This window comes from Otolemur garnettii, unplaced genomic scaffold (assembly GCF_000181295.1).
Source record: "Otolemur garnettii isolate 467f Iridium unplaced genomic scaffold, OtoGar3 scaffold00043, whole genome shotgun sequence".
NCBI classification, from domain to species: Eukaryota; Metazoa; Chordata; class Mammalia; order Primates; family Galagidae; genus Otolemur; species Otolemur garnettii.
In genome coordinates, this window is record NW_003852438.1 from 11,459,466 (window position 1) to 11,471,057 (window position 11,592).

General features: G+C 44.1%; 1 pseudogene; it reads left to right on the forward strand.

Moving 5' to 3' along the window:
- The first annotated feature begins 6,944 nt into the window (after positions 1 to 6,944).
- Positions 6,945 to 10,781, forward strand: LOC100945680 (annotated as a pseudogene).
- Positions 10,782 to 11,592: the final 811 nt, after the last annotated feature.

Genomic DNA, 11,592 nt, shown 5'->3' on the forward strand with positions numbered 1-11,592 from the left:
ATTCTCCAAAGATACACAAGTGGCCTAAAAGCACAGGAAAAGAGGTTCAGTATGAAACCATAAAACAAAAACCACAGTGAAATATGTAGCACCACATCATACCCACTAGGATGGCTATCATCAAAAAGAGGACAATGGGCTGTGCAGGGTAGCTCATGTCTGTAATCTCAGCACTCTAGATGCTGCGTAGGGATCACTTGAGCTCTGAGTTCCATACTAGCCTAAGAAAGAGCAAGACTCTGTCTCTTAAAATAAAAAAAAAAAAAATAGCCAAAGCGTTGTGGCTAGCACCTTGTAGTCTCAGCCACCAGGGGGGCCTGAGGCAAGAGAATCTCTTGAGTCTAAGAGTTTAAGGTTGCTGTGAGCTATGATGCTATGGTACTCTGCCAGAGGCACCGAAGTGAGAATCTGTCTCAAAAAATAGATAGATAGATAAAATAAAAATTAAAAAAATTGAATAAGAACCTATGACCTCCTCGCTGGGCACTGAGGCATGCGCTTATAGTCCCAGATACTTGGGCAGCTCAGGCAAGAGAATCTCTTAAGCCCAAGAGTTTGAGGTTGCTGTGAGCTATGACAACTACAGCACTCTACCAACAGTGACATAGTGAGACTCTCGCTTTTTTTTTTCCCGGCCAAGGCTGGATTTGAACCCACCACCTCTGGCATATGGGGCTGGCGCACTACTCCTTTGAGCCACAGGTACCGCCTGAGACTCTATCTCAAAAAAAAAAAAAAAACCAAAAAACAAAACCTATGACTTCCTTAAAACAATACCCACGTAAAAACATACACCTATATAAGATAAATAAAAGACATATTAATTTCTTCTCTTCCTGAATACCAAATAATGTAACTTTTAAATATCCATTATTATTTCAAGAGGTACGAGATACAAATTATGTGTTAACAGCACAGGCCATTTAAAAAACTTTATGCCAAGAAAGTCCATCGTTTTTTTTTGGGGGGGGGCAGTTTTTGGCTGGGGCAGGGTTGGAACCCACCACCTCCAGCATATGGGGCTGGCGCCCTACTCCTTGAGCCACAGGCGCTGCCCGACCGTCATTGTTTTTAAACTAAGTTTAAATTTTTTAAATGCCAAATACATAAAGAAATAAAATTGTTCTAAAAGAAGAAATGAGGGTGGCGCCTGTGGCTCAGTGGGTGGGGCACTAGCCCCAGATACCGAGGGTGGAGGGTTTGAACCTGGCCCAGGCTAAACCGCAAGGAAACATAGCCAGGCATTGTTGAGGGCGCCTGTAGTCCCAGCTGCTCAGGAGGCTAAGGCAAGAGACTCGCTTGAGCCCAGGAGCTGGAGGTTGCTGTGAGCTGTGATGCCATGGCAGGTGACAAAGTGAGACTGTCTCTTAAAAAAAAAAAAAAAAAAAAAAAGAAGAAGAAATGAGCCGGTGTAGTGGCATGTGCCTGTAAACCCAGCTACTCAGGAGGTTGAGGCAGGAAGGAGGATCTCTTGAGTCCAAGAGTTTGAGGCTGCAGTGAGGTATGATCATGCCATAGCAGTCCACACTAGCCTGGGCAAAAGAGCAAGATCCTGTTTCAAAAAAATAAAAAATAGAATTAACATATCCAGTTCTTTTCTTTTTTATAAATTTTTCATTATACTAAGTATTTTCATTTCATTTTTTCTTCCTTGTTTTTGTTTGCTTTTTTGAGACAAGAGTCTCTGTCACCTTGGGTAGAGCACTGTGGCATCATCATAGCTCACAGCAACCTCAAACTCCTGGGCTCAAGACATCCTCTTGCCTCATCCTCCCCAGGAACTGAAACTACAGCTGCCTACCGCAATACCCAGCTAATTTTTCTATTTTTTTTTTTTTTTTTTTTTTTAGTAAAGATAGGGTCTCACTCTTGTGAGGCTGGTCTCAAATTCCTAAGCTCAAGCAACCCACCCACCTCGGCTTCCTTAAGTGCAAGGATAACAGGCATGAGCCACAGCACCTGGCCTATTTAATTAATTTATTTATTTATCGAGATAGAGTCTGACTCTGTCCTCCTGGATAGAGTACTGTGGCATAGTTCACAGAAACCTCAAATTCTTGGGCTCAAGCCATCCCCTTGCCTCAGCCTCCTGAGTGGCTGGGGTTACAGGTGCCTGCCATAACCTCCAGCTAGTTTTTCTATTTTTTTTAGTAGAGATAGGGTCTTGCTCTTGCTCGTCTCAAAATCCTGAGCTCACCTCCCTCGGCCTCTCAGAATGCTAGAATTACAGGTGTGAGCCACCACACCTTGCCTAGTTCTTTCTTGAGTTCCACAACACTCAAGGAAAAGAATTTTAAGTAAATAAATAAATCTCTAACGGGTAACCACCTACTGAAATCAGCACCTTGGCCAGCCACATTTTTGGCAATGCATTGAGGGTAAAACAATGAGGGAGAAAACACACCAATTCAGGTAAGGAGAATAATCTGTGGAAACCACTCAGCTGCATCTTAAATTTTTAAAAACAGGGTGGCACCTGTGGCTCAGTGAGTAGGGCGCTGGCCCCACATACCAAGGATTGGCAAGTGCAAACCTGGCCCTGGCCGAACCACAACAACAACAAAAAATAGCCAGGCATTGTGGTGGGCGCCTGTAGTCCCAGCTACTTGGGAGGCTGAGGCAAGAGAATCGCCTAAGCCCAGGAGTTGGAGGTTGCTGTGAGCTGTGATGCCACAGCACTCTATCAAGGGCGATAAAGTGAGACTCTGTCTCTACAAAAAAAAAATAAAAAAATTTTTTTAAACATAGAATTAAACAAAAGGTCTGGTTAAGTACCCTGTGCTTCCCATAACAAAATGACATGTATCACCTTGTCCCTGCCCAAAAGGAGTTAGCCATCATGGTAAAAAGCACAATGAATTAAATATTCAGGGCGGAGCCTGTGGCTCAAAGGAGTAGAGTGCTGGCCCCATATGCTGGAGGTAGCGGGTTCAAACCCAGCCCCAGCCAAAAACTGCAAAAAATAAAATAAAATATTCAGAAAAATGCTTTCTGAACTTCTTAGACTCTACTGAAGCACAACTTGCTTATCATACTTACACATACAGCAGCTATTCAAAGGTTAATGACTATATATTTACTTGTAATCACTATGAACTTAATTTTCACTTACTTTTCAATTAATAACACTCATCATTTAACATCAAGAAAATGATTCACAGTATGTGAGGATGAAAGGGACCTTGAAAAGTCATGAAAAACAGGCCAGGCACAAACGCTCACACCTGTAATCAGCACTTTGGGAGGCCAAGTGGGAGGATCCGCTGAGCCCAAGAATTCAGACTAGCCTGGGAAACGAGCCAAGATACCCAGCTCTAGAAATAGAAAAAAATTAGCTGGGCCCCATACTGCCCACCTCTAGTCCCAGCTACTCACTTGAACCCAGGATTTCGAGGTTACAGTGAGCTACGAACACATCACTGCGCTCCAACCTAGGCAACAGAATCAGACTCCGTCTCATTAAAAAAATAAAAAAAGTAATAAAAAACAACCTCTTCTAATTCTCAAATAGCGTCTATTTATTTCTGTCAAAAGGTAATCCAGGTCATACTTAGGAGCCTCCTTAAAAATCACCATTTTAAATTAGTGAGATTAACAAAGAATTATTCCATTCAGCACCTGTGACTCAAGTGGCTAGGGCACCAGCCACATACACCTACGGTGGCAGGTTCAAATCCAGCCCAGGCCTGCCAAACAACAATGACGGCTGCAACCAAAAAAATAGCCTGCGGTGTGGCGGGTGCCTGTGGTCCCAGCTACTTGGGAGGCTGAGGTAGGAGACTCACTTCAGCCCAGGAGTTGGGAGGTTGCTGTGAGCTATAATGCCATAGTACTCTACCCAGGGGGACAGCTGGAGGCTCTGGCTCAAAAAAAAAAAAAAAAAAAGAATTATTCAATGGAGATTGTGGGGCAATTGATGAGGTATTTGTAAAATTAAATGTATCCAGATTTCCAGATATCCAAATGTATCCTTACCCCACACCAAATACCAAAATGATTACAAATTAAAAAGTAAAAAAAAAAATTTTTTTTTTTTTTTGAGAGAGACTTCCCTGTCACCCAGGCTAGAGTGCCATGGCCTCAGCCTAGCTCACAGCAACCTCAAACTTCTGGGCTCACACAATCCTCCTGCCTCAGCCTTCTCAGTAGCAGGAACAAGCATGCACAACCACAACTAGCTAATTTTCCTATTTCCAGTAGAGACAGGGTCTCCCTCTTGCCCAGGCTGGTCTCAAACATGTGAGCTCAAGGGATCCTCCTGCCTCAGCCTCCCAGAGTGCTAGGATTACAGGTATGAGATGCCTCACCCAGCCTCTAAAAAGTAAAATTTTCAAAAATTAAATTTTGCTGTGAAAAACAAAATAGCAATTTTGGACAACTATTTAAATGTAAAAACAATGGAAATAAATCTAAAGAATGAAAATGAAGTGCCCACAAAAATAAGACACAAATCTATTTAAAAAGATAAAAAAGGACAAATAAGGAAAACTTCTGCAATAAATAAATTAAAAATGTATGCCCTTAATATATTAAAGAACTCATAAATTTGATTATGAAAGTACACAAAGTTCCCAATAAATAGTAATTAAAAGACAAAGACAAGGGCACACACACTTCCCCAAATTTAAGTCCATACAGAAAATTAAAATGGCTAAGAACTAGTTGAAAAATGCTCACTCTAATAATGCAAGATATGCAAAGTAAAACAAGATACCATGTTCAATCTTTCAAACTAACACAAACGTTAAAGTCTAGACTTGCAGGCGTTCTCAAACTATGGCCCGAGGTCCACATGCGGCCAGCCAGGGACATTTATCCAGCCCACTGGGTGTTTTTGCTGCCACTGCCTGTCCTGCTTAGCAGCCGACTTGTCCCGGGGTCTGCACTCTGACCCTCCAACAGTCTGAGGGACAGTGAACTGGCCCCCTGTTTAAAAAGTTTGAGGACCCCTGGTCTAGAGTACCCAATATTGGCAAGGGATAGGCTGCAAGCAAACACCCCTGATAAGAGGTGAAAACTGCCATGCTTTTTCAAGCAAGCAAGATGTTTTCAGAATTACAAACATATTTTAGTTTTCAACATAAATGTATGTCTAAGAAGTTACCCTTAAAAATAATCCAAAATCGGCTCGGCACCTATAGCTCAACCAGCTAAGGCGCCAGCCACGTACACCTAAGGTGGCGGGTTCGAATCCCCAGCCCGGACCCGCCAAACAACAATGACAGCTGCAACCAAAAAATGGCCGGGCGTTGTGGCGGGCGCCTGTGGTCCCAGCTACTTGGGAGGCGGAGGCAGGAGACTCGCTTGAGCCCAGGAGTTGGAGGTTGCTGTGAGCATGACGTGCTGTGAGCTGTAATGCCACGGCACTCTACCCAGGGGGACAGCTTGAGGCTCTGTCTCAAAAAAAAAAAAATCCAAAATCCAAGAAAAAAAATCTATGCATGAAGATGTTCACAAATTTACAATGAAAAACTAGGACAACCACAAATATTCAACCAACAGTAGAAATATCACGAGTATCCAATCAAATGTTTACTCCAGAAAAATCAAATAGTCTGTCCATAGGTACAAAGTAATAGAGGAAAAATAACACCCATAAAGAATTTTAACTAAGGAAATTATACTACAAAATCAAATGAGAAAATTGTCTCTGGTAACATTTGGTAACCTCCAGGAAAGAGAACCAGAGAATTGACTGGACATGAATGTATTATCAAATCAAAAAAAATTTTAATTAAAGACATGTAGAAAACAAAAACAGAAGAAAGTGTGCTAAAATATACTTCTTTATATTTAGTATGTGCTTTTTTTTTTTTTGCTGGACCCACCACCTCCCACATGTGGGGCCAGTGCCCTACTCCTTGAGCCAAAGGCGCCGCTTTTTCTTTTTTTTTGAGAGAAGAGTTTCACTTTGTCCCCCTGGGTAGAGTGCCATTGCATCATAGCTCACAGCAACCTCTTGGGCTCAAGTGATCCTCTTACCTCAGCCTTTCGAGTAGCTGGGACTACAGGTGCCTGCCACAATGCGAGATATCCTTAGAGACGAGGTCTATCTCTCTGGCTCAGGCTGGTCTCCAACTCATGAGCTCAAGCAATCCACCCGCCTGGGCCTTCCAGAATGCTAGGATCACAAACGTGAGCCACCTTGCCCAGTCAATTTGTGCTATTTTTATAGTAAATGTTTTCAGAACACTTCCAGTGAGAAGGAACTCTCTACCTTTTCTACCTTTAGGTACTTCTAACTTTTAGACAGTTCTCTCTATCACAATTATTCTTTGTAGCTACCACTCACATAATCAGGCTATACATAAAAAACATCAGCCCAGGCTGCTAGGGCCCCAGTCACATACACGGGAGCTGCCAAACAACGACAACTACAACCAAAAAATAGCCAGGCGTTGTCGCAGGCGCCTATAGTCCCAGCTACTTGGGAGGCTGAGGCAAGAGAATCACTTAAACCCAAGTGTGAAGTTGCTGTGAGCTGACAACACGACAGCACTCTACCAAGGGCAACATGGTAATCAGCCCAAGTTTGTTTTTCTCCACGCCAAGTCCCTGGTCCTCTCATTAAAGAAAATGAAAAGATTTTGAAAATAGCCGGGCGTTGTGGCAGGCGTTGAGGCAAGAGAATCGCCTAAGCCCAAAAGCTGCAATCTACCGTGGACAAAAAAAAAAAAAAGAAAGAAAGAAAGAAAGAAAGAAAAGATTTTGAGACTGCTGATTGCTTACTAAGAGCATTTTTGCATAATTTCATTGTTTTATCTCCACAATCCAATACCTCATTTTTAAAGTTCATTCCAGTAATAGCTACTCTAAAGTTATTCTAAGCTCTGTGGGAAAAAGTATCTTCCAGAATACCTATTCTCCCTCCCCCCCCCCCAAATCCGTTTTCAGAACGACAGTGTTTTGGAACTAGACCTGTGAATGCTGAAGCGACCTGAAAGATGCACGTAAGGATAATCAAGTAACAGTGCGAGATAGGCAGGAACCAAAGGGAGAGGCAAGAAAGCATAATGTGTGTTTATAAGATACGATTATCTTTACTCTCTAGAGTTTCAACTCCCTCCAGTGGAAGCTTGCAAACCTCACTTATTTTTCTGTTGGAATTTTACAAGGGGATAGAAGGAGAGGAAAAAGAAGAGTTTCCTTTCCAGTCCAAAGCTGATGATTATCCAGCAGCAGGTACCAAGTTTACTTGAAATATGAATGAACTTCAAAAAAAAAAAAAAAACTCTATGCAATAGTAAATGGCACTCGTGTCACTTCTGAAAACTGGGATATAACTCCTCCAGGTCCGCTGTATGGGGCTGTTAGAGGCCAAGGTCTCCCAAGAGCAATAAGGTATCAAGAGATCACTGCAGATCCGTGAACTATAATTATCGGTTCCGCCACCCCTGCTAACAGAGCATTCGCTAGGTCGCTAAGTCGCTCAGTGAACGGAATGGGACGCTCCCTTTCCCATGGCAGCTCCGCCTGCCCCGAATGTCCTCCAGTCTCCCCCCTTTTAACCCGGAAACTCGAAGTCTCCGCCGCGCGACGCAGCCCCCAGGACCGCTTCTCACTCAGTTTAGGCCTCCCTTCCAGTCTCAGCCTGAAGTCTCTAGGCTCCTCCCCACTCTGCGGAGCGCCCCCAGCCAGCCCCAGGGGCTGCACCCCTCAGTCCCAAAGCCCACCCGCCAACTAAGCTTCCTCCTCGCGACCACACCCCGGCAGAGTAACAGCCCGCGCCCTCCGGACCATCCCTACTTTTCCAAAAATAACCGCCTCGGCACCCGCCCCCTTGGCAGCTGCTGCCGGGCGGTACCTGAGCCGCAGACCAAGCTGCCGGAGAGCACCAACAGCAGCCGTACTGCCCCACCGCCCCTGGATCCCCAGCCCCAAGACCCGGGACCAACTGCCGGCGAGACCGCCACTTTCATTCCTCCCGCCATAGTTGCCTCACGCCGCCTCCTCCTCACGTGCCTCCTCCCAGCACCTAACCCTGAACAGGCAGCACCAGCAACCTATCCGGTACAAGACCTGCCCCTAGCAACCCTAGGACTGGCGAGCCTTGGAGCGCCCACTCCTCCACGGACCCCAGGAGTCCCGCCCCTTAGCAACTGACGAGAGAGGGCGGGAGAAGCAGTTTTCAGCCTATTAGAAACCGGGTTATCACCCTGCAATGGCTACAGGAAGGTCCCACCCCTTAACAACATGCTTCCGTCTCCAGTTTATTTACAACTGGTACGATTGACGTTAAGCCTAACCAATAGAAAATTAGAGTGGGCGAGGCCTCCTGGACCAAACTCGGAATTTCCATCTGTCTCAAGTTCCTTTGGTTTTCTTTCCTTTTTACCACGATCTTTCTGTTATGTGAACAGAAACTAAGATATATTTATGAATAGGTCACGTCGAGGCAGTTTTTTAGTATAAGACCAGTCGACAAAGTGTGGTCCTCCAAAGCCCTAAAGGATTTAAACCGTAAGTCACAAAAAAATTGTGTCTTATGGTCATAAATATTAACATTTAAAAATGTCATAGAGATTTTTGTTTAGGGCCCTGATTTCTTTATTCTTCACCTTATGTTGTGAGACAAATACAATTCTCTCCAGATCAGAAGCCAAGACAAGCTTGGCTCATGCCTGTAATCCTAGCTCTTTGGGATGCCGAGGTAGGAGGATTCCTTGAAGACATAAGTCTAGACTGAATAACACTGTAAGACCTCGTCTCTACGGAAAATACAAAAGTCAGCCCGGCACAGTGGCTCATGCCTATAATCCTAGAATTCTGGGAGTCTGAGGCAAGAAGATTACTTGAGCTCAGCAGTTGAAGACAAACTTAAGCAACAGTGAGACCGTCTCTACTAAATGCAGAAAAATTAGCCAGGCATTGTGACTGGCACCCGTAGACCTAGCTACTGGAGAGGCAAAAGCAGGAGCATTGCTTAAACCCAGGAGTTTGAGGTTACTGTGAGCTAGGCTGATAGTAACCTGGGGAACAAAGTAAGACTCTCTCAAAACAATAAAATAAAATTAGTCAAAGAGTGGTGATGCATGCCTGTAGTCTCAGCTACTGGGGAGGATGAGATAGGAAGATTGATTGAGCCCAGGAGTTTGAGGTTACAGTGAGCTAGGATGACTCCACTGAACTCTAGCTTCAGCAACAGAGTGAGACTGTCTCAAAAAAACAAACAAAAAGCAGCAGCCAAGGTGAAGACAGACAAAGGAACCTGCCCAAGATTTCATAGTTTGTTCCTCTGGACTTCTGTCTTAGTGACCCCCAGCTATTTCCCACTGAATTATTTAACGGTGAGCACCTACCAGAGTACCTGACCCACAGGAAATGTTCAGTAACTGTTAGTAGAAATCGGTTGTTTTTTTGTTTTTGTTTTTTTGAGACCAAGTCTCAAGCTGTCACCCTGGGTAGAGTACCGTGACATCATAGCTCACAGCAACCTCCAACTCTTGAGCTCAAGTGATCCTCTTGCCTCAGTTTTTCTGTTTTTAGTAGAGACGGAGGTCACCATTTTTGCTCAGGCTGGTCTCAAACTTGTGATGTCAAGCAATCCACCTACCTAGGCCTCCCAGAGTGCTAGGATTACAGGGGTGAGCCACCTCATCCAGCCTATTAGTAGAAATTGAAGCATCTTTTTATTAAGGGGATCTGATGGTGAGGGTACAAAGCCTAGAAATAATGGAGGCCAGAGAGTTGAGAAATTCAAGGAAATAGGTAACGTTTGGAGAAAATTCAAGTTTTCCAAACAAGAAACTTTTTTAAAAGTCAAAATAGGCTCCGCACCTGAAGTTCAGCTGCTAGGGCGCCAAGCCACATACACGGGGCTGGCAGGTTCAAACCCGGTCAGGGCCTTTCAAACGACGACAACTGTAACCAAAAAAAAAAAAAAGAAAAAATAGCCAGGTGTGGCAGGTGCCTGTAGTCCCAGCTACTTGGGAGGCTGAGGCAAGAGAATCACTTAAGTCCAAGAGTGAGCTATGATGCCACAGTAGTCTACAGAGAGGGACATAGCGAGATTCTGTCTCAAAAAAATAAAATAAAATAAAAATAATAAAAAGTAAAAATAAGGCTGAACTACAGGCATGAGAAAAAAAACTCATCGTTAGAAAGAAAAGATTTGACCAACTGTGCTGCAAAGGTCATCTTGTGTCTCATACGCATTCCCTCCGTCAAGCCAGAGACATCAGCATCAACAGTAATAAATCACATTTATACCATGGAACTCCAAAATCATGTGATAAAAACAGCAATTTTACCTCTGTGGTTTTTCCTTCCCCAAACCCATAACACCAGTGTAATCATGAGGAAAACATTAGACAAATTCCAATAGAGTCCTATTACACTCAGGAATTAAAACAAAAAAATTTGCAGGACCAGTGTGAGTTGGAAGCAGGTGACAAGTGGGTGCAGAGCTGCCCTGGAAGCCTCAGGGAACTGAATCCTGAGGGGAGTAGAGACGATGGTGCCGTTCTGCCCCAGGCTGCAGGAATGGGCTGATTGCGGAGGAGGGACAGTATTGCTACCCCTTTGCCTGCAACACCTGCCCCTACGTGCACAACATCACCCGCAAGGTGACAAATCGAAAGTATTCAAAGCTGAAAAAAGTGGATGATGTACTTGGGGGAGCATCTGCCTGGGAGAATGTTGACTCTACTGCAGAGTCGTGTCCCAAATGTGAACATCCTCGTGCTTACTTCATGCAGCTTCAGACCTCCTCTGCAGATGAGCCAATGACTACCTTCTACAAGTGCTGCAATGCTCAGTGTGGACACCACTGGAGGGACTAGGGCCAGGGTGGCCCAGCTGCCTGAGTGTCTGCTTTCCCTCATTCAGGGTGTATTCTCAGCTGGGAGTATGAATTGTGTGTCATGAGGGTCTTCACTGGTCTGACAAAAAACTAACCCTTTTGTTTGTCAAGAAAAGTAGCCTATTTACCTATCAGAATGAATGGATGAAGTTACTAGTGTCCAGGGAGTTTTCATGTGTGGGGAGGAGACCAATAACTAGGTATTCTCTGTTTAAGGTCCTGTTTAGTCATCTTTTACATTTATTGGGCAGTTGACATTCCCTTACCACCAGCCAATGCTGTTAAATATTTATAATGTTTGTACAACTTAGTACATTAACTGTCTCTAAATATTTGTTAATTGTAAACTTAATCAGGATTTATTCTGATTATTCATTAAAATGGAAAGTCTAATACTGCAAAAAAAAAAAAAAAACAGACAAAAAAAACTTTCAATGGAGAGACATCCTGCAAAATGTCTGAAGTACTCCTCCGAACTGCCAAGGTCATCAAAAACAAGAAAAGTCTGAGGAACTGTCACAGCCAAGAGGAGCCCAAGGAGCCTTGAGAACTAAATGTAATGTGGTATTGTGGGTGGGATCCTGGAACAGAAAAACACATTAGGTTAAAAAAAACTAAGAAGCACTCTGTGAGACCGAAGCAGGTGGGTTGCTTGAGCTTCCAGGTTTTAGACCAGCCTGAGCCAAAGCAAGACCCCACCTCTAAAAATACCCAGGCCTTGTGGTAGGCGCCTGTAGTCCCATCTAGTTGGGAGGCTGAGGCAAGAGAATCACTTGAGCCCAAGAGTTTGC